We start from the raw sequence: 27,319 nt of genomic DNA, 5'->3' as shown, positions 1-27,319 counted from the left end.
GCTTCACAGTCACTCTGAATGGGATTGAGGGGCCAGAAGAGGCAGGCCCACAGCTAAAGGAAGTCAAATGAGGCAGCACCAACTATGGAAGCAGTAGTCCTTTTTTGGCTGCATTCATTAGAGGCTTACCACTCCTCTGGCTGCCCCATAATAATGATGGCAAGACCGCTGGTAAGTACACAGTGCCAATCTAACAGATGCCTTAGATCAGGTAGTTAGGAAAGCACTGTGCCAAGCCTCATTCCACAGACTTTTAGTTAAATATGCCAATTCAGGCCTATAAAATAATAATAATAATAATAATGACTTAGCTATAAATCTAGTAACAATGACCATAGTATAAGTGTTTAACAAATAAGAGAAAGTATGACTGATACTTTTCTGCCTGTTACTATAGTTTCAATTAACTTTGGTGGTTTTATTTTAGAAAGATGAACCCTGAGTAAATCACTACTTTTTAAAATCACTTACATACAACATTATTCTTCCTAAGCATGACTCCCAGCTGAGCCTTCACTGGGACCACTCCAGGAAAGAAAGATAAGAGAGATTTTGCACATGACTGGGGTTATGGGCAGGGTCAGTCCTGCTAAGAGCCAGTTTACAAAAAAGTCTGGGAACTCTCAAGAAGGTGGGGGGACAGGGGGCAGGGCACGATTCATTCTAAAGCAACAGCCTGAGTTTAATCCAAAGAAAGCCATAGAGCATGAGAACACAATGTGGCTTGGAGAACATGGTATCTGTCATTCACACTACACTGCATAAAACAAGGGAGTTGTAAATAGAGTTAAAGACACTTCTCAAAAAGACTCTGTAGAACAATAAAAGTTCAAGGATTTGGAAGCACAGGAAGCCATTAGTCACAAAACTGAGAGCGGCATGGGTGGTAATGACACTGTAGAACTCCTGCAAAAGGCTGAGGAATTGACAACACTGGATAGCTCCAGAAGGACTGAGGAGTGAAGGTAAAGTTAGAATCAGGAGGATAACAGATAAGCCAATCAAGAAATTACTAGAACCCCTTTCCCCTCACAAGGACAGGTGAATAAAATGTGTCTGTAATGAGTACTTAAGTACTGGTACTCTGAAAAGTGGATAATGTTATCCAGGACAAAAGTGCACCCTACTTCCTGGCAGAATTCATATTCAAATGGCCTCATGAGGAAATCATCTTCAACTGAGGTCCTCTGGACTCTCACAGATTAAATCTGAAAAAAAAAAACACAAAGCTCACGATCAAAATTTACCATATACATGAAGAAATACATCTCTAAGAGTGACAATCAGCAGAAATAACCAATAACAGAAACAATATTTGAAGAGATAAGAGCTGAGAATTTTCAAAAATGGACAAAAAATTTGGATCAAGATTCAAGAAACACAATATATACCAACTAGTATAAACAAAAAGAACTCAACACCTAGATGCACTGTAGTAAACTGCAAAATAAAGCCAAAGAAAAGATTTCAAAACAGCCAGAGAGAAAAAGGACAGATTACAATTAGATTTGACTAGAGAATTCTCACCAGTAACAACAAAAGCCAGAAGACAGTAGAATATTATCTTCAAAATACAGAGAAAATGTAGCTGTCATCTAGTATTGTATGTCCAGCAAAACTATACTTCAAGAATGAAGATGAAATAAAGAATAAAAAGTAGCAGAGAGAGTTCATTGCCAGCATTCTTTCAATAAAGACACTCTGAAAAACTATGTCACAGAAAAGTAAAAAAAAAAAAAAAAAATCTCAAAATGGAGATCCGAGATGACAGAAGGAATGATTTACAAGTATTGGTAAACATGGAAGTAAATAAATGTAAGCAAACAATTCTCATGCTAAAAATAATATTAGTTTGTAATTTGTGGGTTTAAACAAGAAAAAAATTGAAATCTGAAAAACCAAAATGTTTAAGTGAGGGAGGAGTGGTCACTAGAGTTAAAATATTTTCAAGTATTTGTATTTCTTGGAGGGCAATTAAGATATTGATAACTTTCAGTTTTGTTAACTTAAAAGTCTATGGTATATGACCCAGCAATCCCACTACTGGGCATATACCCAGAGAAAACCATAATTCAAAAAGACACATGCACCCCAATATTCACTGCAGCACTACTTACAATAGCCAGGTCATGGAAGCAACCTAAATACCCATCGACTGACGAATGGATAAAGAAGATGTGGTACTTATATACAACGGAATATTACTCAGCCATAAAAAGGAACAAAATTGGATCATTTGTAGAGACGTGGATGGACCTAGAGACTGTCATACAGAGTGAAGAAAGTCAGAAAGAGAAAAACAAATATCGTATATTAATGCATATATGTGGAATCTAGAAAAATGGTACAGATGAACCGGTGTGCAAGGCAGAAATAGAGACACAGATGTAGAGAACAAACGTATGAACACCAAGGGGGGATAGCGGGGGGTGGGGGGTGGTGGGATGAATTGGGAGATTGGGATTGACATCTATACACTAATATGTATAAAATAGATAACTAATAAGAACCTGCTGTATAAAAAAAAAAACTCACTAAAATTTAAAAAAAATAAATTAAAAAAAAAAAGTCTATGGTAGTATCTCAAGAATAAACCATGAAAAAACTCCCCAATTAATACAGAGGGAAAGCATCATAGGAAAAAAATAACTGCAAAAACCTTATTTTTTTTTAAAGGAGAACAAACAAGAAAAGAGAAAAAAGGGGCACAGAAAAGTACAAACAGAAAATACAAAGAAAATGAACAGGCATCACTGCAAATACATCAATAATCATAATATACATAAATTAATTAAAATTGCCAATTAAAAGACAGATTATAAGATTATTTTATAAAATATAAACAGCTCCAGTTATATACTGCTTAAAACATACACAATGAATAATAACATAAAAAGTTGAAAGTGAAAGGATTAAAAATATTAAGTATTAATCAAAAGAAAACAGGAATAGCTCTAATAATAATAATAATAAATAGACCTATTTCATCTGTTACCCACTGTGAGAGGAAGTTGAGAAAACATGGTCTTAATGAATGGAAATCTCAACTGAGAAATGAAAATTATGAAACAGAACTAAACAGAAATCCTAGAACTGAAAAGAATGAAAACTTAATGGATAAGCTTAACAGTTGATTGGAGATGATGAAAGAGTTAGAGAACCAGAAAACAGACCAATATAAATTATCCAAGCTGAAAAATAGAGGAAAAAAAAGATTGTAGAAGAATGAACACACTCTCACAAACCTGTGAGATAATATCAAGCAGTGTAACATATATATAATTGGAGACATAGATGGGGAAGAGAGTGAAATTGGAGCAGAAAACGTACTTGAAGGTACAATAGCCAAAAACCTCCCAAATCTGATGAAAAACACTGACTTATAAATCCAAGAAACTCAGTGAACCATAAGTAGGATCAATATAAACAGAACTTCACTTGAGCATCATAAACTGCTGAAAACCAAAAATGAAGAGAAAAATCTTGAAAGCACCTAGAAAGAAATAATAACAATGACAACAATAACAGTAACAACAACATGAATGACCACTTTCTGTCAGAAAAAAGAAGCCAAAAAGCAATGAAATGACATCTATAATGCTAAAAGAATTCCATATGCAGCAAAAATATCCTCCAAAAATTAAGCAAAATAAAGATATCCAGATAAACAAAAACTAAGGAAATTCATTCCCAGCAAATGACACCTGATAAAAACTAGAATCTACAAAAAGAAATGAAGGGTACCAGAGATGGAAAATATGCGGGTAAAAGAAGAACTATCTTTCATTTTCTCCTCAATTTCTTTAGAAGGTGCCAGCTGTTTAATGCAGGAAGTGTAACATTAGGGTATAATGTAGGGTTATGTAAAATATATTAAAACAATAGCACAATGAACGTGACAGGAATGGAATTATATTGTTGCAAGGTGCTTCTTTTTTAAAAGAATCGGGAAAATATTAACTCTGAGAGTAGGAAAGACTGGAATAAGTTAAGGATGCATGCTGCAATTGCAAATGCAACCACTAAAAAAAAGTTATTAAATGGAACACGAAAAAAGTCAATAGAGTAAGGGAATAAAAGAGTAACAGATAAAGAAAAAAAGACCTAAACCCAACTACAGCCAGTTCTCAATGTGCACAGTTATGTTCTATAACATTGCCACGAACATGGAATTCGGGAATACAGAACCATTGCTCCTAGGGGAAATACAAGGTTAGGTTCCTGGGAGCCTCTGGTCACAACACTTTAGTCAACCATCAATACATAACGTTGTTTTATGTTTGTTTCTGTTTAAAGACACCTTATTTAGCAAATATATTTTGTCCATCCATTAACATTGAACTCATGACCAACAGTACTTTAACTCCTGCCTGAAGGAAGCTTATCTAATAACATGCCTATTTTCTCTGTAAGGCACATTACAGCCTTCTTTACTTAGGAACACTAGACAGCACCTCAGCACTAAGCTTACGGGTAGTTTTAAACAGTGATATAATCCACAAAAAAGTACAAAAATGTGAGAAACACGGCACTGAATAGATCACAAAAAGGACACATGTTTACAGTATGAGAAATCAAACGAGAAGGCAGAGTTTGACTTTTCAACCTCAGTTGGGAGCCTGAAGACTAGATGACTCAAAAATCTCACTGTTCTGTGCATGTCCATGAATGACCTTAAGAGCACTGTGAGCACTGATATTAGGATCAGAATTAAGTTTTAGTGAGTAGGCAAATTTGCAGATATATAATCCATGAATAATGAGAATCAACTGTGTATCAGTAAGTATTCAATATACTACATATAAAGGGACTAAACATTCCAATTAAAAAGTAGAGATTGTCAGAATGGGGAGAAAGAAAAACAAAAAACACAAAAACCAAGACCCAACCATACCCTACAAGAGATACACTCTGAATATAAAGACACAGGTCTAAAGTAAAGAGAATGGAAAAAGAGAAACACAACTTTCCACAACTGACACAAGCTGAAATTTTAAAAACCTGAATAGCCATATATCTATTAAACAAATTGAACTGGTTAGTATACCTTCTGGGAAAAGAAAACTCAAAGCTCAGATGGTTTCACTGGTGAATTCTATCAAACAATAAGGTAGAGAACAATTCCCAGCTCATTTTAGATGCTCTGCATAAACCTATAAATAAAATCAAAAAAAAATTACAAAAAACTACAAATCACGAACATAGTTCATGAACTGAGATGAAAACATCCTTGGCGAACTAATGGAAAAATTGGCAACTTAAAAAAGAGTAATATATCATGACCAAGTGGGGTTTATCCCAGGAATATAAGGTTGGATTAACATCTCAAAGTCAGTGTCATGTAACATAATAACAGATGCAACAAAAGCACTTGCCAAAAATCAACATCCATTCTGAGTTTAAAAAATAAAAACCCTCAGCACACTAGAAACAGAGAAATTTCCTCAATCATATAAATCTACAGCAAATAACACACTTAATAGTGAAATCCTGAGGCCTTCCCCACTTGACTGGCAGCAAGACAAGAATGCCCACTCTTACCACTTGTATTCAACAACTGGACAGAAGGTCCTAGCCAGTGTAATATGGCAAGGAAAAGAAACATAAGGCCTAAAAATTGGAAAGGAAGGTATAAAACTGTTTCTTCTCACAGAGTACATAATTACTAACAGAGAAATTTCTAGGAAATCTAAATTAGTCTAGCCAGATTAATCTAAGTCAATTTAGCAAGGCTGCAGGATGCAAGGTCATGTCACAAAATCCAAATGTATTTCTGCATAACAACAACAAAATGAAAATGAAATTTTAAAAATTTATCTTAATGTCAAAGAGAAGATTAATTATGAATAATCTTAACAAAAGACATGCATGTCTCATATACTGAAACCTACAAAACACTGCTGAGAGAAATTAAATATCTAACTGCACGGAGACATACACGTTGCTTGTAATTTGGAAAATTCACTACTATAAAGATGTTGATTCTGCCCAAATGAGAATTCCATTCGTATTTCTACCAGATGTTTTTGTAGAAATTGGCCATTTGATTCTAAAACGTATAGGAAAATGCGAAGGATCTAAAACAGCCAAAACAATTTTCAAAAAGAATAAGTTGAAGGACTTACACTTCAAGACTTATTATAAACCCACAGTAATCCTCAAAGTATGGTCCTGGCCTAAGGACAGACAAATATATCAGAACAGAGAGTCCAGGAATAGACTCACACTTACATGGTCAACCGACTTTCAAAAGAGGCACCAAAGCAATTCAATAGGGAATGGAAATCCTTTTCAACAAATAGTGCTGGAGCAACTGGATATCCATGTAGAATAAAAGATAAACTTTAACCCCTAATCTGACATCATGAACAAAAAATAATTTGAGATGGATCACAGATCGTTTTTTAAATTTTTTGATGCATTTATTTTGAAGAACAGTCTTCTGACTTCAAAACAGAAAAAGTTCCATGCTCTGAATTTTATTTTTAATATGTTATTTTTCCAAGCCAGTTGCAAAGCAGCAAATTTTCATGAGACAGTAAACTTCAAAAGTTTTAGTTCAGTACACACATCTATTTTTTCCTTCCAGTCTTACTGAGATATAATTGACATACAGCACTGTGTAAGTTTAAGGTGTACAACATAATGATTTGACTTACATACATCATGAAATGATGACCACAATAAGTTTAGTGACCATCCACCATCTCACACAGATACAACATTAACGAAATAGAAAAATATATTTTTCCCATGTAATGAGACGCTTAGGATTTACTCTCTTAACAACTTTCATATATAACACAGAGGAGTGTTAATTGTATTTATCATGTTGTACATCACATCCCTAGTACTTATTTATCTTATACATGAGTGTTTGTACCTTTTGACTATCTTCATCCAATTTCCCCGGGTCCCCGCCTCCAATAACAACAAATCTCATCTCTTTTTCTATGAGTTTGCTTGTTTTTGAAGTATATTTGACCTATAACCCTATGTTGGTTCCTGGTACCCAACATAGTGATTCAATATTTCTATACATTTCAAAATGATCACCATGATAAGTGTAGTTGTCATCTGTCACCACACAAAGATATTATATAATTATTGATTATATTCCCCACACTGTATATTTCATACCTGTGAGTCGTTTATTTCGCAATTGGAAGTTTGTATGTACCTCTTAATTTTAACCTAAAAGCCAAAACTATAAAACTCCTAGAAATAAACATAGGAGAATATCTTTACACCCCGTGTGTAAGCAAGATGCAAAAGCACATGACAAAATTCAACATAAGGAGGGACACCAGAATGTCTCCCCGTGGTGTTGGATTAACATTGGTAGTATCAATACAAAATCACAGTTTTTAATATATATAAATAAAAAATGCAGATATATCTGTGCATGTGCATGTGTGTCTACACACACACACAAACATATCCTAGCTCTGTCCACAGAAAGGGAGTAGAAGTAATGACACGCTAGTTGTACCCAGCATACACCCAGATCTTGTTCCCCACTAACAGGAACAAGGCTCCCTGGAGAAAAGCTTATTTGAGGGCTGAGGCACATAAAATGAGCCCAGAGCACCTTGTTGCACCAGAAAGCAAAAAAATGTTCAAAGAATTACGGAGACATATAAAAAGGAGACAGAAGCCAGCTTGAAAGGGTTCACTGACTAAGTCTGGGACAATTATCAAAATAATTAGAGTAATGAATCATAGGCCACTAAATAAGAACAGATCTATGAATAATTCAAATAAATAATTAAATAAATAAACGGAGGTGGAGCTCTTCTTTACAGCAGAACACCAACTAATAAATACAGAAGTAAGTATGGAGTTGGAAAATCATCACTGGATGCTAAAACGTGTGGGTGAATATTCGATGAGGAACAGGATATTTACATAGTGTTAATAGTTATTAACTTCAAAGGGAAAATCTGTATCTTGGCAGTAGAGAAATCTGGCAAATAGCAACTTCTCCAAGTGTCCAACGTTATCACCAATACTGGAACAAACTAACGTCAGGTGGCTCCAAACTGTCTTGCACTGAGAACAATAAAAATCACTTTTGTGTTATTCCGTCTACAATGTATAACCTGACTCTAACCATTCGGAAACTTCAGATAAATGCAAATTGAGGGACATTCTAGGGGAAAAAACCCAAAAAAACTGGTCTACAGTCTTCAAAAATGTCAGTATCAAGAATGACAAAGACAGGTTGAGGAAATATTCCAAATCAAAAGAGACTAAATAATAAATAAACGTGACAACCAAATTCAGCATGATTCTGGATTGGACACTGGACAGAGAAAACACAAGAGCAATAAAGGACATTATAGGGACAACTGTTGAAAATGCAATATGAACTGTGAGTTAGATAACAGTACTGTATTAATTATTAAATTTTGCTATGCTCATATAACAGAATGCTCCAGGTCTTAGGATATACACAACTTAGACTCAAATGAATCAGAAAAAAATACATTTATATATGCATAGAGAGAGAGTGATAAAGCTAATGGGGTAAATTTATAACAATTGGTGAATCTTAGTAAAGGATATATGGTAACTCTTTGTACTCTTACACTCTTTCTCTAAATGTGAAATCATATCAAAATTAAAAGTCACACATAAAGCAAAAGACGTAATTGTAAAATTGGAACAGTGTTTTGCCAAACATGACAGAAAAGGTCACTTCCTTCAACATATAAATAAATTTTATAAAGGAATCAGAAGAAAAGCAGTAGCACCCCAAAAGATTAATGGGAAAACAACATGTACAGCCAATTTGCAAAAGAGGCTAATGTACTTTTAAAGGAAAAAGAAAAACAGTAACAACAAAAAATCAACTTCTTTAATAATTTAAACAGGCAAAGGAAGATAACAATGAGATGTCTTCCACCTGTTAAGTCAGTTATTTTCTTTTTTAAAACACTCAACATTGGCAAGAATGCCCTAAAATGGCCACTCAACACCCTGCTAGTGGGAATGTTAATTAGAAACTTTCAGCAATGCAGTTCAGCAATATAAGCCAAGAGCCTTAAAAACATCCACACCACTTCACCCAGTTCATGACACTGTCCTAAACAAATCATCTGAACTGTGGATTCAAACGTATGCCCAAAGTTACTCATCAAAGGATATTTACAGTAGCAAAGTTCTTTAAAATAAGCTATATGTTAAGCAACAGGGAAATGGTTAAATAAATTGGGATATAACCATAAAATGCAACATGCAGTCCTTAAGAGTTGCTAAAAATGGAAAATGTCATGCAATAAATGTTAAGAGAATAAAACTTATAAAAACGGGCATTCAGGATGACCTTGACTAGATAAAAAAGAATCAGTAAAGCCCAGAAAAAAGTACTAACAATGAAAATTGATTGTCTGAAAACGAATAAAACAAGGACTGTGAACACCTGTTCCAGTCTCAAGTTTATCTATGAGATCTCTCCTTGCCCACCCCTCACCACCTGCCCCCACCCAAGACAGAGCCACCATTCCTTACATGGTGGTATCATTTGCAATTACCTTGTCTCGCTCCCTCAGCACTCTGAGCATTTCTTGAGGTCGTGGCACCATCCCCAGATGCACTCATTAAACATTTGATGCTTCATATTTACAAATTCTTCCATCTCATTTCGTACATGTAAAAAAATTGACTCTAGCTACTAAAGTCACCTCAAAAATGAAATCTAAATTGAATAAGGAAGTTCACCAAGATGCATTTTCTCTTTTCTTTGCTTCTTTCAAATAAAAACACTGAGGAGAAAAGAGCTTTCTTTAGAAACCCCAGACTCCCAAGGCAGGCTTCAGACAACATGAAGACATCACATACCTGATTAGTGTTGTGCGCTAGGACCACCGGTGTCACTGTCAGCTCAGTTTCATGTCAAAGAACATTTGTTTTTAAGTCTAATCATTAGCTGCCACCAAAAAACACACCCATCTGCATGTTGCAGTGCTCAGCCACTACCCAGGGCCACACCTGACTCCAGCTCTGCCCTATTCCCCACTGATTCCACCTTCCACTTGGCAACTTTCCACCTAATTACCTGAGCAGAGCACAGTTAGGAGGAAGAGGCTGTGACCAAGGCTGGCAACATGGAGAAACCACATGGGAGTAGGATGGCCACAACTGTGGCAGGGGGCTGGCTGAGAGGCATTCGTAAGTCAGTGGTTTTCAACCGGGGTGATTATGCCCCCCAGGGGACTTTTGGCAATGTCTTAGAGGTATTTCTCGTTGCCAGAACTGTCGGGAGGCTACTGGCATCTAGTGTGAAGAGGCCAAGAAAGCTGCTAAACATTCTAAAATGCACCAGACAGCCCCCACGACAAACTACCCACACCTAAATGTCAGCAGCACTGCGGACCAGGACACAGAGTGCGTAAAGGAGACCTGAGATATTTTAGGAAATGTAAACACACACACACACACACACACACACACACACAAAACCTCCTCAACCAGATGCTAAGGCAGGGTGAGATAGTTGTTCCTTTGGACCAAAATTCTACCGCAGGAGCTGGGAAGAAGAACATTATAATTTAATAAAAAGTAATAAGAATACCTTTTTCTCCCCAAGGGCTTGCTCTGCCACATATCATATATTTCTTCAAAGACTGCCTCACAGCAGAAACTGTAAGAAGATAATACTATCAAAATTGCCCAGACTGGTAAACATCTCCAGAGAAGTTGGCAGTGCACCCACATAGTTGATGACAAATTTAGCTGCATATCTCAAGGACCTAAGAACCCAAACTCACAGTTCCCAGCTTAGCTTAAAAGAAAAGTGGCAAGCATTCAAATACCGTATGCTAACACATATATATGGAATCTAAAAAAAAAAAAAAATGGCTCTGAAGAACCTAGGGGGAGAACAGGAATAAAGACACAGATGTAGAGAATGGACTTGAGGACACAGGGAGGGGGAAGGGTAAGCTAGGACAAAGTGAGAGAGTGGCATGGACATATACACTACCAAATGTAAAATAGATAGCTAGTGGGAAGCAGCCGCATAGTACAGGGAGATCAGCTCGGTGCTCTGTGACCACCTAGAGGGGCGGGATAGGGAGGGTGGGAGGGAGACACAAGAGGAAGAGATATGGGGATACACGTATATGTATAGCTGATTCACTTTGTTATACAGCAGAAACTAACACAACATTGTAAAGCAATTATACTCCAATAAAGACGTTAAAAAAAAAACCAAAGATCATTCAAAAAGAAGAAAATAATAGTGCTCCTTTCCCCACATGAATCATCAAAAACTACATAAGACTTAAGAGAAGCAACACTTTCAAAACTGAGAACAAAAAGTACTCAGTCTGCACTCCAACCAAAAAAAATTGCAAATAAAAAGGAATTTATTATATGAATTGTCATTATTATAATTCAGTCAAAGTTAGTGACCTCTGTGCCACATTATAATATGTTTTTTCTTGATTATTTTAACAACTTTATCATTTCATGATTCTACCCATGGGAGGCCAGAAAGTTAGAGAAGTCATCCAGCACCATCCTTGGCTGAGATTTAAATAACCTCGACCTGACTCTGATATATCATTTGCCAGTCTGACCTTGACTTTTGTCCTTTCAGTGTTAGGAAGCATCCAGCACTTAAGGTGGCCCATTTCGATGTTGGACAGGAGTAACTGTTAAACATGGGTCCATTAGGCTGAGACAAGAGCGCCACCCTTCCATCCACAGGCATTAGTTTTGCCCTCAATTAGGATTGCGTGAAACAAACTTAATTAAACGTTTCCGTAAAATTATCCTGCCCTCCCCACCGGAATCCTTTTTCTTCTCCTGGTTGTAAAATGTGCTCTCCTCATGAACTGTGTTATAACTAGCTCAATTATGATTCAGTGAGACAAAAAACCAGTATGGAAGAAACAGAAGGAATCTTAAAGATCAACCAGTTCAAACTCAACCCTACTTTTATAAATGAGTAAAATAAGGCAGAAAGGGATGAAGCAAGGCTGCTTGGCAGAAGTCAAGCAGCTCTTCAGGAAAGCTGGGAGTGGAACTCAGGTTTCCTAACTCGTAAGTCTAATCTCTTAAGTCTAACATCAAGTTGTATTAGATGCTGTTACTAACAGAATTGACATTTTTTTAAGTTTTATGATAAAATAGAAAAATATTTTCAGTTTTAGTAAGTTAAAAACAACTCACATCATCACAATCACTTTATGAAGTAGTGTAACTGTGATCATCCACACTTTATGGATGAAGAAACCCAGGCCCAAGGTCATCAGTAAGCACTGAAGCTGGCTCCAGAGCCATATCCTTAACGGCTATGCAATCTGGGTAAGCACTAGAACATTCCTAACACTATCACAACTGAACATTCCTAACACTATCACAACTGAATTAACAAACTTAAGACTTTCAGTGATTCTTTAAGTCTGTAATGCTTTGATATAATCTAATATAAAGATATCCTTCCTGAGAACATATTTAAATTAATTTTTAACAAATCAAGTTAAATTTAAAGATTTACAGTATGTAGCCTCCTGGCATAAAATGAAAGGTCATTTAAACTTAAAAATTAGGTTACAGTATTAAAGTATCATCTTCTACATCAACTACCCTAAAGAAATTCACCAAGAAGCAAACTAATCTTTCTGGGAGCAACACAGAAGGAACTCATTATGGCTTGGAGCTTTTTGAGAAACCTTAGCCAAGCAAAGCTTCATGCTCTCAATCATTTCCAAAGGCTCTTCCACATAAGATTGTGTGCCATGAACAATACAAGCACTGAGTAAATAACATATTCAATCTGCCTAATTCATACAAATGAAATAAAATATTAAGAAGTAATAAAGGTGTGGACTGAATACTTAGGTTTAGTTCCTCTTCCACCAAGACTCTATTAAAATGATAATAAAAGGATTTTTTAAAAAGAAGCAGCTTTGGGCTTCCCTGGTGGCGCAGTGGTTGAGAATCTGCCTGCCAATGCAGGGGACACGGGTTCGAGCCCTGGTCTGGGAAGATCCCACATGCCGCGGAGCATCTAGGCCCGTAAGCCACAACTACTGAGCCTGTGCTCTGCAACAAGAGAGGCCGCTATAGTGAGAGGCCCGCGCACCGCGATGAAGAGTGGCCCCCGCCCGCCGCAAATGGAGAAAGCCCTCACACAGAAACAAAGACCCAACACAGCCAAAAATAAATAAATAAAATTAAAAAAAAAAAAAAAGAAGAAGCTTACACTTCTGGGAAGTTAATGTACTTTTCCCTATTTTTCCACTAAGGACAAATAAAAACTCTGAACATTATATGTAAAACAAATACAAGACTCTGAAAGGCAGAAAGAAGGCGGCAGACCAGCTAGGGACCTCAGGATGCAAGGAATGGCATGGTGTTCAATTTCCTGGGTTTTCTTTTTGCCTCATATAATCCAAACTTGGAGCTGAAGAACTGGCAAATCCAGAAACGCCAAGAAGTGTAAACAAACAAACAAAAAAGCCCCAAGAAAAGCCTGCTCTTTCTAATAACCAAAGGAGTATAGGAAAGAGTCAGCCTAGAAAGACAAAAAAAAAAGTAGACAACAATCACCCTACTCCAGCCAAATACCACAGAAAAAAAAACCTGTGGCCACACCCCTACCCACGCCAGCAAAGACCAAGGGTAGACTAGACATCTTCTCTCACCAAGATGTAACAAAGCATCCCAACATCCCCATCAGGACGGTATCAAAGGAGGCTGAGTAGGTAGCTGGGACTTTCATCCCCACCACTGCTGTGTCTTGGTTAAAAAAAAAAAAAAAGTCTCAGCAAAGAAATAAAGAGGCAAAGGTGTAAAGAAGAGCCAAAAGGAAATTTCAGAACTGAAAAATACAATTACCAAAATACAAAAACCAAGAGATGGGCTCAGTGGAATGGTGGGGACAGAAAAAAAACAGTGAACCGGAAGACAGACCAATAGAAACTACCCAATCTGGATGTCAAAGAGAAAAATAAACTGAAAAAGAAAAATGAACAGAGCCTCAGGCACCTGTGGGTCTATAACTAAAGATTTAACATTCATGTCATCGGAGAGAGCTGAGCTGAAAAAGTACTTGAAATAATGGCTGAAGATGCCCAAATTTGGCAAAAGATATATTTACAGACTCAAGATTCTGAGCAAACCTCAAACAGGATAAACTCAAAGAAATCCTCAGCAAGATATGGAACAGTCAAACTTCTGAAAACTAAGGAAAAACATATATATCTTGAAAGCAGTGAGAGAGAAATAACACCTTACCTACAGGGGAAACATCATTTAAATGGCAGCAAATATTTCATGAAAAATCAGGGAGGCCAGAAGGAAAGACACAACACCTTTCAAGGACTGAAAGAAAAGAACTGTCAACTGGGAACCCTATATCCAAAAAAAAAAAATCCTTCAAAAAGTAAGGGGAAATCAAGACATTTGAGATAAAAGTAAACTAAGAGACTGTGTCACCAGCAGATATACCCCCAAAAGATGAAACGGCTACAGGAAGTTCTCTAAACAGAAAAAAGAATCCTTAAAATATTAGCAAACAGGGGCTTCCCTGGTGGCGCAGTGGTTGAGAGTCTGCCTGCCAATGCAGGGGACACGGGTTCGAGCCCTGGTCTGGGAGGATCCCACGTGCCGCGGAGCAACTGGGCCCGTGAGCCACAACTGCTGGGCCTGCGCGTCTGGAGCCTGTGCTCCGAACAAGAGAGGCCGTGATAGTGAGAGGCCCGCGCACCGCGATGGGGAGTGGCCCCCACTCGCCACAACTGGAGAAAGCCCTCGCACAGAAACGAAGACCCAACACAGCCATAAATAAATAAATAAACAAATACTTGAAAAAAAAAATATTAGCAAACAGAATTCAGCAAATATAAAAAGAATTATAAACCATGACCAAGTGAGGCTTATTCCAAGGATATAAGATTTTTTTTCAATTTTTGAAAATTAATAAGGGGGAGGGATAAATTGGGAGATTGGGACTGACATATACACACTATAATATATAAAATAAATAACTAATAAGGACCTACTGTATATCACAGGGAACTCTACTCAGTACTCTGTAATGACCTATATGGACAAAGAATCTAAAAATGAGTGGATATATGTATATGTATAACTGATTCACTTTGTTGTACAGCAAAAAGTAACACAACATTGTAAATCAACTATACTCCAATAAAAATTTTCTTAAAAAAGGAAAGTAGTCAATGTAATCTACTATGTTAAGAGGCTAATGAATAAAATCATATGATTCCAATGAACAAAGAAAAAGCATATGACAGAATTCAACACCCATTCATGATTTAAGAAAAAAAACTCTCAGAAAAATAGGAATAAAAAAGAACATCCTTAACTTGAAAAACAGCACCTACAAAAAAAAACCCCTACACCTAATATTATACTTAACGATAAGAAAACAATTGCTTTGCCCCTAAGACTGGGAAAAAGGCAACTCTTATTTATAACATAGTGCTGGAAGTTCTAGCCAATGCAGTAAGGCAAGAAAAGAAACAAAAGGCATGCAGCTTAGAAAGAAATAAAACTGTACCTATTTTCAGATGACACAGAAAGTCCCAAGGAATCTACAAAAAAAACTCACAGAATAAGTGAATTCAGCAAAGTTGTAGTATACAAGATAAACATACAAAAATTAGTTGTACTTCTAATACTAACAATGAAAACAAGGACACGGAAATTAAAAATACAACACCATTTACAATCATGAAAATATATGGCATACTTAGGTGTAAATGTAACAAAGATCTTTTATGCTGAAAACTATAAAATGCTGACGAAAGAAATTAGAGAATAAACTAATAAATAAATTAAGATGCATACCTGTGTTCATGGACTGGAAGACTCAACAAAGTAAAAATGTCTATTATTCCCTAATTAATACACAAGCTTAACAAGATTCTTGTCAAAATCTTTTAAAGACTTTTGTAGACATAGACAAGATTATTTTTAAATGCATATGGAAAAAGAAAAGCTAAAACAATCCTGAAAGAGAAGAGAATGGGAGGAATCAGTCTACTGATTTCAAGACTTACTATAGAGCTACGATCAAGACTGTGTGATACTGGCAGAGAGACAGACATATAATTCAATGGAACAGAACAGAGAACCCATGAATAGACCCACACAAATATGCCCAAATGATTTTTAATTAAGCAATTCAGTGAAGGAAAGAGAACTTTTTAACAAATGGTGCCAGAGCAATAAGGGGAAAAAAATGAACCTCAAATGAAGTTTCAACACCTTACACAAAAATTAACTCAAAATAGTTCATGAACTTAAATGTATAACCTAAAAGCTTTTAGGGGAGAAAAAGCATTAAAAAAAAAAAAAAACTTTAGGATTTAGAGTTGGACAGAGTTCTTAAACTTGACACCAAAGGCTTGATTCCCAATTGGAAAAATTTATAAATTGAACTTCATAAATATAAAAAACTTTTGTTCTTCAAAGGGTGAAAAGATCAGCCACAGACTGGGAGAAAATATTTGCAAACCACATATCTGACAAAGGACTAGTATCTAAAATATATAAAGAACTCTCAGAAGTCAACAACAACAAAAATCCAATTAGTAAATGGGCAAAAGACATGAAGAGACTTTTGCTGAGAGAATATACAAGTGGCAAATAAACACATGAAAATATGTTCAACCATACTAGCCATTAGGGAAATGCAAATTAAAATCACAATGAAGTTATCACTACATACCTACTAGAATGACTAAAATTAAAAATAGTGCCAACACCAAAATGTGGGCAAGGATAAGGAGAAATTGAACCATCCTTTCCATATTGGTAGGAATGTAAAATGGTACTCTGGAAAACACTTGGGCAATTTCCTAAAACATACCATGTGAATATCATACGGCCCAGCAACTCCAGGAGTTTTATAACCAGAGAAATGAAGTAATATGGTTACAGGAAAACCTGCACACAAATGTTTGTAATAGCTTTATTCAACTAGATGTCCTTCGGCAAGTGAGTGATTAAACAAATTATGGTACATTCATACCACAGAATACTACTCAGCAATAAAAAAGGAATAAAAAAAGAACTATTTGGACATGAAACAACAATGATGAATCTCCAGAGAATTATGCTGAGTGAGAAAAGCCAATCCAAAAAGATCACATAATGTATAATTCCATTTATATAATATCCTTGAAAAGACAAAATTATAGAAATGGGAGAACAGATTAGTGGTTGCCAGGGGTTAAGAAAGCAGTGGGAGCAGGGAGAAGTGGGGGTAGTTATAAAAGAACAACATGAGGGGGACTTCCCTGGTGGCACAATGGTTAAGAATCCACCTGCCAACGCAGGGGGACACGGGTTTGAGCCCTGGCCCAGGAAGATCCCACATGCCACAGAGCAACTAAGCCCGTGCGCCACAACTACCGAGCCTGTGCTCTGGAGCCCATGAGCCACAACTACTGAGCCCGCGTGCCACAACTACTGAAGCCCGCATGCCTAGAGCCCTTGCTCCGCAACAAGAGAAGCCACTGCAATGAGAAGCCTGTGCACTGCGACGAAGAGTAGCTCCCACTCGCCACAACTAGAGAAAGCCCACACGCAGCAACAAAGACCCAATGCAGCCCAAAATTAATTAATTAATTAATTAATTTTTTAAAAGAACGACATGAGGGATCCTTGTGGTGACAGACATATTCTGCATCTTAACTATAAAGATGTCAATATCCTAGTTGTGATATTGTACTAAAATTTTGCAAGCTGTTAACTTTGGGGAAAACTGTATAAAGGTTAAATGTGATCCCTCTACATTATTTCTTACAACTGCATATGAACCTACAGTTATCTCAAAATGAAAAATTAAATTTAAAAAAAAGGAAAGAAAAAAAGACATAAATCACAAGGCCACAAATGAGGAGAGACGGCACCCAAGCAGACAAAAAAGATTTCAACTGTTTTTTAAAGACAGAAAATATGGGATTACTAATTAATTTAGCAAAGTGGAGAAAGCCACAATAAAAAGTATGTGAAATAATAAAGGTACAAAATGAGCTAATTTGCCTATAGGATGCCAAAGAGCTCAGGTCTCAGGTTTTGAGTAGTAGTAAAATACTGGCTAAAAATAGAGAGAAAATTCTACAAATAAAACAACTGGTTCCTTGGCAACCTCTCCAACAGAAACCGCTACCAGAAGTGGGATGCTATCATAAGAAAAACCTGAACTAGTTGCATTTTCCTTAGTCACCACTCTGTAGACAATGAGGAATTTCATATCAGAGAAGGAAAAGATGATGATCCACCTTATGCAGTAGAAAAATGGTTACAAAACCTGTTGATGGCTGTAACTCAGAAGGCAAATCACACACACGATGACTTTAAAACTGTATGGGGAAAAACTGGAAAATGAAACTTTACAGTGTAGGCTGGTTACTATTGGCTGTTTCTAGCAAAAATCAAAAATTTATTTGGTTATTGGTACTCTGAATTGACTGGAAGTAAACGGATTAAGAGTCTGCTAAGTTTCTGTAGGAAATGTAACGGCAGAAAAACAACAGGCCCAGATTTAGAATGTCTGTTCAAGACTTAAAAACAACCTCTGGGAGTCCAACCTTCTACAAACAGGCAAACTGCATGATACCCAGGACAGCATGCTTCCAGCATCAATTCTGGACATAGGGTGTGGGCAAACAAAATAATGGAAAAAGAAGAACCCTAAGGATGGTCCCTGGAGCCATGGAGAAAAAAGGATGAGAGTGTTTCTCCCAGGGAACAAAATCAGAGTCCAATCAAGAAACATCCTTCCCTTCCAGGGAAGAGAACCTTCCCTTATATCTGTCCATAAACATTAAAGAACTGCTACAGAAGAGTAACTACTGTGTGTCTATGCTTCACCTTCCAAATGCTACTGTTTACTAGTCATGTTGTGCCCTTATTATAATATTTTGGGGAGGAGGGTAATAAATAATGTGTTTTCTTAATTCATTTGAACAAGAAAGGCTTATCTGGACCTGATAAGATAGCCAGGCATCACTCAGAGATCCTGTACAGGCATACCTCATTTTACTGCTCTTCATTTTACTGGGACTTCGCAGATATTGCATTTTTTACGAATTAAAGGTTTGTGGCAACCCTGCATCGAGCAAGTCTATCAGCGCCATTTTTCCAACAGCATTTGCTCACTCTGTGTCTTCTGTGTCTCTGTGTCACACTTTGGTAATTCTTAAAATAGTTCAAACTTTTTCACTATTCTTGTATTTTTATGGTGATCTGTGATCAGTGTAATCTCTGATGTTACTATTTTAATTGTTTTAGATGCCATGAACCATGCCCATGTGAGATGGCAAACTTAATCAATAAAAGTTGTGTGTGTTCTGACTGCTCTACAAACCAGCTGTTCCCGTCTCTCGCCCTCTTTTCAAGCCTCCCTATTCCCCGAGACACACAATATTGAAATTAGGCCAGTTAATAATCCTCAAGAGAAAGGATGGTTTAAATGAAACGAAGAGTCCTCTCACTTTAAATCAAAAGCTAGAAATGATTAAGCTTAAGGAGGAAGGCATGTTGAAAGCCAAGACTGGCTGAAAGCTAGGCCTCTTGCACCAAACAGTTAGCCAAGTTATGAACGCAAAGGAGAAGTTCTTGAAGAAAATTTAAAATGCCGCTCCAGTGAATACATGAATGATAAGAAAGTGAAATATCCTTATTGCTGATATGGAGAAAGTTTTAGTGGTCTAGATAGAAGATCAAACCAGTCACAACATTTCCTTAAGCCAAAGCCTAATCCAGAGGAAGGCCCTAACTCTCTTCAATTTGATAAAGGCTGAGAAAGATCAGGAAGCTGTAGAAGAAAAGTCTGAATCTAGCAGAGGCTGGTTCATGAGGTTTAAGGAAAGAAGGTGTCTCCGTAACATCAAAGTGCAAGGGGAAGCAGCAAATGCTGATGTAGAAGCTGCAGCAAGTTATCCAAAAGATCTAGCTAAAATGATTAATGAGGTTGTTATACTAAACAACAGACTTTCAATGAAGACGAAACTGTGTTATATTGGAAGAAGATGCCATCCAGGACTTTCATAGCTAGAGAGAAGTCAATGTCTGGTTTCAAAACTTCAAAGGACAGGCTCACTCTCTTATTAGGGACTAATGCAGCTGGTGGCTTTAAGTTGAAGCCAATGGTCATTTACGAAATTCCTAGGGTCCCTAAGAATTATGCTAAGTCTACTCTGCCTGCACTCTATAAATGGACCAACGAAGCCTGGGTGACAGCACATCTTTTCACAACACGTTACTAAATATTTTAAGCCCACTGTTGAGACCCAATGCCCAGAAAAAAAGATTCCTTTCAAAATATTACTGCTCACTGAAAATGCACTTGGTTACCCAAGAGCACTGAGTGAGATATACAATGAGATTATTGTATGGTTGTTTTCATGACCATTAACACATCCATTCTGCAGCTCATGGATCAAGGAGTAATTTTGACTTTCAAGTCTTATTATTTAAGAAATACATCTCAGAAGGCTATAGCTGCCATAGATAGTGATTCCTCTGATACATCTGGGCAAAACTGAAAACCTTCTGGAAAGGATCTCATCATTCTAGATATCACTAAGAACATTCATGATTCATGGGAAGAGTTCCAAATATCAAAATTAAGTGGAGTTTGGAAGTTGATTCCAACCCTCATGGATGAGTTCTTAAGGGGTTCAAGACTTCAGTGGAAGAAGTAACTGCAGACGTGGTGGAAACAGCAAAAGAACAAGAATTAGAAGTAGAGCCTGAAGATGTGATTGAATTGCTGCAATCTCATGATAAAACTTTAATGGATGAGTTGCTTTTACGGAGGAGCACAGAAAGTGGTTTCTTGAGATGCAATCTACTCCTGATGAAGATGCTGTTGAAGACTGCTGAAATGACAACAAAGGATTTAAAATGTTACATACACTTAGTTGATAAAGCAGTGGCAAGGTTTGAGAGGACTGACTTCAATTTTGAAAGAAGTTCTACCGTGCATGAAATTTATCAAACTGCACTGCATGCTACAGAGAAATGGCTCATGGAAGGAACAGTCAATCAATATGGCAAACTTCACTGCTGGCTTATTTTAAGAAATTCCAACAGCCACCCCAACCTTCACCCCACCCTGAACAGTTAGCAGCCATCAACATCAAGGCAAGACCCTCCATCAGGAAAAAGATGAGGACTCACTGAGGGCTCAGATGATGATAAGCACATTTTAACGACAGAGTATTTTTAAATTAAGGTTTGTACATTGTCTTTTTTAGACACAGTGCTATTGCACACTTAACAGATTACAGTATAGCATAAACATAACTTTTATGTGCACTGGGAAACCAAAAAAATTGTGACTTGCTTTATCTCAATATTTGCTTTATCGTGTTGGTCTAGAACTGAACCCACAATATCTCCAAGGTATGCCTGTACTTTGAACTGAAGGCAATGACTGGCTGTACAGGGGGTTAGCATGCCCTACATGTGGGAGGGAGAATGAAACAGTCTGGGGACCAGAATGGCCAACTGAAGCAGAGTCAATGCTACTTATCCACTACACTGGTCCCTGTTCCTGGGCAAATTAAAAGAATACATTTTCCAGCCTCCCTTGCAATTATGTTAGAGGTAACGTGACTGATTCCTGACCAATATAATATGGTGAGAGTAATGTTAGTCACTTCCAGGCCTGGCCTTTAAAACCATTCATCGAGATCCTCCAGCTCTTCCACTGCCATCTTGGAAGCCAGATGGCACAGCTACAGATGGAGGAGTTACATCCAACTTGTGTTAGACTTGGCATGACAAAAATATTTTGTTGTTGCTATTGTGCTGTTGCCATAGCATAGCACAGTCCAGTGCTTTCAAAATTTTTTGTGCATATAAATCATCTTGTTCTGAGGTACACCTGGGATGTGGCCTGAGATTCTACATCTCTAACAAGCACCAAGATGATACCAACGTGAACAGTCTATGGACTACACCTTGAGAAGCAAGACTAATACACAGGGGGAGAACAGATGATTCTCTGGAGAAACCGAATGGCCCAGAGAAAAGGTCTCCCGTAGGAACCTGAGCAGCAAGACTAGAGAATTCAGGCTCGCATTCACAGTGAATCAAAAACTACATGTAAACAATATTGTCAACTATTTTCAATCCAACAAAGTGTATGCTTTGTAGAACTGAGAAGATGGATTCCCCTGCCCTTTCCTGCATCTTCCCACCTTTCTTTAAGCCTGTCTTCCTAACCCCACCTTAACCCCCATGACCTGGATTAAATACCACCCCCTCCAGGAAGTTCTGCCATTCAATGTAACGACCAGATGGGCACTAATCCTCCTCTCAATTTCCATAGCACTTGTATCACTTCAAGGCCCTCATCACATTATCCCCGGATTGCATGTGATTTAACTCCTCTATCAGAATAAGCACCTGAAGAAGTACAACACTGATCACATCAGCCTGGCTCAAAGGCGGCACTCAGGTTTTTTGTTGTTGCTGACTGTTAAATGAATACATGAATTAGAAAATTCAGGGATTTCAAAGTGAGTTGAGCAAACAAACTAAATCAGGCCTAATTTTTTTTAAAAATCCTCAAAAATGAAGAATTAAAAATTACACTCCCTGAAAAAAATTTCAACATTGAAAATCTTCAAAATACAGCAAAGACAAAATTGATAAATAGTTAAAACTAAATGTTTATAGTGCATACACGGGTCATTTCCATACTCACAGGTGGCCAAAGCAAAAGGCCTAAGATCTTCCTGTAGGATTATTTACCATCAGAACAGTCCACTGCTTTAGAAAATGTCTTGAGAGAATCAGATAACTAAAGAATAAGTAGTACTGTAAAGTATCTTTTCTAGAAAAAAAAATAGTATATGCCATTTCATGACTCAAATTTGGTACTTTAAGAAATTTTGGCAACTTTTTTTTCTTTCAGTTATTTAAATTGTTTACCACCAAGAGTATAAACCTAAACATTATGTGATTATAGCAAAAAAGGAACTGCTACATGGTGGGGGGGCGGGAGGGACCAAAGTGAAACCGAGCTGTTCTTCAAGAACTAGACACTGCTACTGATAACAAACAAAGGGTCTTGACTGGTTTAATCAACTCACTCCAGTCTATGCATCTACAATATCTTCCTGGAACTAATTTAAAGAAGACAAAAATGTTGGAGCTAGGGTTGCCAGATTTAGCAAATAAAAATACAGTCGGCCCAGTTAAATTTTGGATAAACAATGACTTTTTGGTAAAGCATGCCCTATGCAATATTTATACTAAAAACTTATTCACTGTTTACTAAAATTCAAATTTAACTGGGTGTCCTGTATTTTATCTGGCAACCCTAAGGGAAGCCAAAATCAATCCAATTTCCTCACTTTGTAGCAGAAACTGTGACCCCAAGAAGGGAAGTGACTTGCCTAAACCTAAACCAAAGATCAAGGAAGTCGGTTTGCTTTCAAAAGAGAAAACATATTCCACTAGGTCACGTTGGGCTCCACTCATGGTCCACTCGACCTCTGATTTTCACACACCTCACAGAAGCACCAAGCAGACAAGTTGTCAAAGGATATGGTTTTCCTCTTTTAATATCAAACTGTGAGTTCTAGTAAACTTACCAACTCTAGTCTTCAAAAACAACAAATGAGGAAACTATGTATTTCTCTTAACTTAAAAAAAAAAAAATCCTCCTGATAATCTTTCTTGCCTGCACACCATCACCTCAGATTCTGTTTATGTTCACTCACTACATAAAACAGGACCTCCTTTTCTCCCAAACCTAGTTCTCTCAGGGGTATGGGAGCCGGGGATGGGGGGAGGAAGACAGTATGGCAGATAAAGATTCTGATTTTGACAAATTCGGCTTCCAAACAACGTTTTAAGAAAAAAGGTTCCGTTGCATTTTTAAAAGCCTGGGAGGGGAGAAAAAAAGTAACATAAACCATTATGACTTTCTCTAAGTTTTCTATTAAAAACTTCACCCTAGTGAACAAGAATCCAAATAGTGTCAGGTGAAAAACTCAAAGCCAAACAGAAACTCAGCAATTAAAAGACAAAATATCTACCTATGCTTTCCCTCTGGCAGCTTCCAATGTATACAGGCCTCTCTCGAGATCACACACGTCGGAAGGGTAAGATCCTCAGAAATCACCTAGTCCATCCTTTCATTTTACAGATGTGGAAACTCAGGCCAAGGGGAGGGCTGACTTGCCCAAGGTCTCACAGCCCGTCGGGGGCAGCACTTCAACTGGGACTCCACGCTGGCAGCCCCGGGCCCTCAGCGCCCGATGGCTCCTGCGGCCCCCGGCTCGGCCCGGCCCAAGGGCAGCCTCGAAAACCGGGGCGGAAGAGCCCACGGCCCGGGGTCGCTGCCGCCTCTAGGCCGGCTAGGCGCCTGGGCCCCGGCCCAGGGCGGTGCGAGGCCCGGGCCTCGACGGCCGCCCCCGACCCGCCCACCTGTCGCGGACCGCACAACTGGCAGCCACACCCCCTGCCGGGGCCGGGGGCTCGGCCGGCCTCGACGGCGGCCAGCAGCGGCGGCTCCGCGCGGCGCGGGGTACGCCAGACCCGAGGCCGCAGGAGTTACCTCAGGTGGGCGCTGAGCTCGCGGCGGGGAAATCCCCGCCCGCCTCGGGCATGCCGGAGACGCGGACGCGACAGGGCTGCTGCTCGGCCACCGCTAAGCCTGTTTACAACCCTCCGCGGGAGGACGCCGACTGATCTGTCACGTGACGCACACGTCACGTGCTCGACCGGGGTGGGGCAGAGGCGTTGCCCAGCGACGACGGCGCTCTGGGGGCGGGCGTCGGTGTCGGCGCGGTCTTTCTGCTCTCCCACCTCATGGGCAGATGTGCAGAGTCGACAGCCGGCGCACCCTGATCAACCCGGGCGAGGAAGAGAAAAGACCCACCACCGGCTTCGTCCTTTAGTGACCCCTGAGCCTAACCGCATGTATCATTCTTGTTTTGGAAGGGGGAGGGAATTCGGTCCGGCATTATGATGTTGAACTTGAAAAGAAAAATGGAAAATACTTCTTTACCCAAAGCTAGAAAACAAAGGGAGAGCAGAGGAATAAGCAATAGTGGTTTGATTTGCCTTAACGAACACTTTTGTTTACTTTTGCTCCCTAATGTGAATGAAGGTCCACAGCCTACCATCCCCCCCCCCATCATAGAAAGGCTGTGAAGAGGGCTTATGGGACTTCCAATTTTTATTTTAAATTATATTTTATTATCATTTCCATGATTAGTCTTTGTATATGTAAATACAAACATATCTAAGTAAATATTTGATTTGGCATTAAGCTTTTGTCCACATCAAACTTTCCTGATTATAGCTCTGTCACTGTGTTTGTAGTGACTACTTCTACCAAGTGTAGTTTTCCTAGATCAAACTTTGCAGAAGTAAAGTCTCAGCCACTGACAGTTTCTCCCATAATATTCATTATAAGCTGTGTAATAAATAATTTGTATTATTTCTTACTAAATTCATGAGTGAATTGGGAGCGAATACCCGCAAATATGCCAGTTGTTATGTCGTCCTGGTGTGATCTGTTGGGTAATCACATTCCACCATACATTTCCGATCACTTTGCATACTTAGCTATCTATGAGCACATTGACAGGGTCAAAACAGTGGACTCAAAATATCCTCCAGGTCAACAGGACAAGGTCAAATATCATCTTCATTTCTATAACACACCTAGAATGCAGCACTACAAAGAGTACAAAATATAGTGATGGATCTTCGGCAATATTCATCTGTTACTATGGAAAATAGGTTACAAGGCCAGTTGCCACAACCTGGTTGACCTTTTCTGCAGCCTCTGGCAACAGATGTTCCACGAAGGCAGGAACAGTATCCTCCATTGGTATTCCTTATCTGGGAAGCAAAGAAAGTTGGCTGATCCGTGCATGTGGAATCCTGCCATCCTTCGGTAGGAAGTGGCAAAGAACTTTTGTAGATCCAGAAGGATCTGTGGGTTAGGCTGTACTCTGGAGGCAATGCTAGGGTGAGCCAGGACTCACTGGAATTCTGGGGAGACATATAGAGATAAAAATTGATTGGTCAGTGGATTAAAAGCCACAGGATTGGATGAGCTCACACAAAGCACTAACTTTGATACCTTCTGACCTCAACCCAGAATACAAAATACATTTTCTATACTGACCAAATACATGTATTGATCAATATATAACTTAAAAGTTTCAAGAAGCAAATTTACCTTCCCTTTCTCTTCCACGTTATTCTGTTCAGTTTTTTAAAACTTCTGCTCCCAACTCAATTGATTTTTTTAACTGAATACTGGTTCTGTCCTACAGTTTGAAAATCACCGAAAGTCGCTGACCGAGGACATTAATTGCACAATTGCTGGGGAATAAAAGAGAGATCCAAAGGCTAGTCATATGGAGATTAGACTTTAGAGATTAGAAGATAAGCAAAGGAAACTTAGGAGCAGCCAGAGGTAAGAGGAGAAACAAAACAGAGGAGTCCTAAAGACGAAAGGAAGAAAACGTTTCAGGGAGAAGAAAATGCATGTGTCATTGGTCCTGAGAAGTTGAGTAAAATGAAAATTGACCTTTGGATTTGGCAATTTACAGATCATTGAGAGCTTGAGAACAGAGCAATTAAGACAAAGTGGTGGGGATACAAGCTTGATTTTTTTAATTTATTTTTTTCAAGCTTGATTTTAGAGATAGTAAATGGTGACAGCAAGTAGATGTATTTCTTTTTGCTGTAAAGAGGAGCAGGGGAATGGGTAAGAGCAGGTAAGAGATGTGGGCGTTAAGGTTCTCTGTTTAAATATTTATACGCTAATAGAAATGGTCCAGTGATAAGGAAAGATCGATGCAGAAGAGAGTGAAAGTCGTATAAAGAAAATCCTCAGGTAGGCTGGAGGGATCATCTGTAGATAGGTGAACAAGGGTTGCGAGCAGGCAGATACAGATAGCTTGGTAGACTTGTTTGACACAGGTGGAATTTCTTTTCCAGTTATTCATAGTTTAATAAAATAAGCTGAGAGTGAGGAGGGGGAGAGATGTTGCTGGTGGTTTGGAGTGGGGGGGTGAAAATCATCCAGGAGAGTACGACATCCCAGCCCAGTTCCGGCCCCAGCCCGGAGATTCCCCACATGGACGGCTGCTATACCTTTCTGTTTCCTGACTTCCATCCTGCCTCCTACAGTCTTTTTTCTACGCGATCACCAGCATGATTTTTCAAAACTTAAATCCCATTATAGAAACCCCCAGTATTTTCCCAGTTCAGAATAAAGTCCAAAGTTCTTGCCTATAAAGTCCTCCATGACATAGCCCTTTATTTCCTATCATCTCCCTCACTT

General features: G+C 38.4%; 1 protein-coding gene across 5 annotated transcripts in view; it reads right to left on the bottom strand.

Moving 5' to 3' along the window:
* The window catches only part of MARCHF8 (membrane associated ring-CH-type finger 8), a 117,700-nt gene extending 93,021 nt beyond the window's left edge, over positions 1–24,679 (bottom strand). For 3 of the 5 annotated variants that reach the window (XM_068548079.1, XM_068548084.1, XM_068548082.1), the window contains exon 1: positions 24,569–24,679. The gene's annotated coding sequence lies outside the window, so the exon portion shown is untranslated. Of the gene's footprint in view, positions 1–1,127; positions 1,209–24,047; positions 24,421–24,568 lie in introns of those variants that run through there. The other 2 variants (XM_068548081.1, XM_068548080.1) reach the window with 2 other exon arrangements.
* Positions 24,680–27,319: the final 2,640 nt, after the last annotated feature.

Source organism: Eschrichtius robustus, chromosome 7, assembly GCF_028021215.1.
Source record: "Eschrichtius robustus isolate mEscRob2 chromosome 7, mEscRob2.pri, whole genome shotgun sequence".
In the NCBI taxonomy this organism is placed as follows: Eukaryota; Metazoa; Chordata; class Mammalia; order Artiodactyla; family Eschrichtiidae; genus Eschrichtius; species Eschrichtius robustus.
This window is presented reverse-complemented; position numbering and strand designations above follow the sequence as displayed.